Genomic DNA, 2500 nt, shown 5'->3' with positions numbered 1-2500 from the left:
TTATTAAAACGTCTATTTAATTACGTAGAACGTGTTGTCTATATTCATTTAAAGTTGCGCATTTTGACGTAACGTCACATTTCTCAAACCCCACCCCCCCCCCCTTCGTCACACATCGTCACAAACGTCTGACCCCCCCCCCCCCGACCCCCCCCCCCCCAGGTGCGTGACGTCATTTATGGACGGCCCCAAATATGATCAGAGCCATGTTTGTTTGCATGTTCACGACCAGCACCGTGTGCGGTTAACGCAGCCACTTGATTCCTTCCATTTAATTGCCAGAAATGGTAAAACTATTCTTATATTTCAAACGAAACTCGTTTTATGTTTACCAGCTAAGGGCCCAAGTGGCCCGTCATCATCATCGTCATCATCATCATCATCGTCGTCATCATCATCGTCATCATCATCATCGTCGTCATCATCGTCATCATCATCATCATCATCGTCATCATCATCGTCATCATCATCGTCATCATCATCGTCGTCATCATCGTCGTCATCATCGTCGTCATCATCGTCATCATCATCGTCATCATCATCATCATCGTCATCATCATCATCATCATCGTCGTCATCATCGTCATCATCATCGTCATCATCATCGTCATCATCATCGTCATCATTGTCATCGTCATCGTCGTCATCGTCGTCGTCATCGTCGTCATCGTCGTCGTCATCATCGTCATCATCATCACGTGGTCATTCATAGCAGGAGCCAAATACTCTCAAGGTGTGTTTTCTCCAGACTCAGACTCACGCAGAATCGACGCGCGGCGACGTTGATTCGAAATGTGGTGGGAAAACCGTAGGGCCCGGAGAAAAATCCACGCGGCCACGGGGAGAGAGAGAGAGACGCTGACTCCAAATATACAGCAGCAGCAGACATCGTCAGGGTCGGGATCGAACCCACGCCCTCCTGTACACCAGGCGAGGTAGTTAACATCTCCTAGCCACCGTGGTGATGATGAGAGAGACGCAAACTCCAAATATACAGCAGCAGCAGGCATCGTCAGGGTCGGGATCGAACCCACGACCTCCTGCACACCGGCAGAGGTAGTTCACATCTCCTAGCCACCGTGATGATGATGATGAGAGAGAGACACGCAAACTCCAAATACACAGCAGCAGGCGTCAGGGTCGGGATCGAACCCACGACCTCCTGCACACCAGGCGAGGTAGTGAACATCTCCTAGCCACCGTGATGATGATGAGAGAGAGAGACACGCAAACTCCAAATACACAGCAGCAGGCGTCAGGGTCGGGATCGAACCCACGACCTCCTGTACACCAGGCGAGGTAGTGAACATCTCCTAGCCACCGTGATGATGATGAGAGAGAGACACGCAAACTCTAAATACACAGCAGCAGGCGTCAGGGTCGGGATCGAACCCACGACCTCCTGCACACCAGGCGAGGTAGTTAACATCTCATAGCCACTGCCAATGTGCCCCAATAGGACCCCAATATGGCTTCAACAGGGCCCCAATAGAGCCAGAATATGACCCCAATACGGCCCCAATAGGGCCCCAATAGGGAACCACAGGAGGTTCGTGGTTGGAGCCCAGCGGCCGCCCTGGTCAATACTGAGGTGGAGTAAAACTCTGAACAGGGTAGAGGCAGAGACCCCCGCCAGCGCCCGCTCACGCCGCTGCTGCCGGCCGTCTGGAACGCTCTTCCTTCAGATTTTAGAGAAGCCACTGGAGCTACGATGCACTTTCAAATCATCGAGTTTGACAAACTAATTTCTTAACAACTGCTTGTTTTCGTTGTTGTGTTTATCGTGTGTTGTCCTTCCCCCCCCCCCCCGACACCGACGATTATCGCGGTTGGCTACGTACGGTGGTGGGAAAGAAGTTCAACACGTTTGTTTACGTACTCGGAGCCAGAGTTCGAAGCTACGCGTTTCAATGCCTCTGGCTCCGTGTCTCTGTCACGTGAGCCTTGCAATTCCACGTTCTCGCCACAATGCGGTGCCACGGTTGTGCTCCGAGTTGTTTCATATCTCGCCTGGTATACAGCAGAGCGGAGGTTGGAACCAGACTTTGACGCCCTCAAATTTGGAGTCTGCAACGTTTTCTCCCTGTGGCCACGTGGATGTTTCTCTGGGGTCCTCTCGTGTTTCTCTCCACATCAAAGCACCAACGTCACCACGCGTTTAGAGGATTCGGCTGCTGCTATAAATGTCCGCGTGATGATGACGACGATGATGATGAGTCACTTGGTTGAGCTATCATTCGTGAAGGCCGGCTCACTTCTGAAAAAGAGCGACGTAGTTCAGTGAGGCCTTACTTGGAAAAATAAAAAGTTTTGTTTTAGTATGGGTTTCTGTGGGTCTATGGGTTGCTGTGGGCAGAGGTGTGGACTCGAGTCATGTGACTTGGACTCGAGTCAGACTCGAGTCATGAATTTGATGACTTGCGACTCGACTTGGACTTGCATAACAATGACTTTGTCCCACCTATGAGATGTAGACTCGAGTCATGTGACTTGGACTCGA

The 2500-nt window shown here is 51.1% G+C and overlaps 1 protein-coding gene across 1 annotated transcript in view; it reads right to left on the bottom strand.

Annotated features, from left to right (window-relative positions):
• Positions 1–2500, bottom strand: part of LOC144951729 (exocyst complex component 2-like) — a 94139-nt gene that overhangs the window by 88218 nt on the left and 3421 nt on the right. The gene's annotated exons all lie outside the window — the stretch shown is intronic.

The sequence above is a fragment of the Lampetra fluviatilis genome, chromosome 63 (genome assembly GCF_964198595.1).
Source record: "Lampetra fluviatilis chromosome 63, kcLamFluv1.1, whole genome shotgun sequence".
Classification (NCBI taxonomy): Eukaryota; Metazoa; Chordata; class Hyperoartia; order Petromyzontiformes; family Petromyzontidae; genus Lampetra; species Lampetra fluviatilis.
This window is presented reverse-complemented; position numbering and strand designations above follow the sequence as displayed.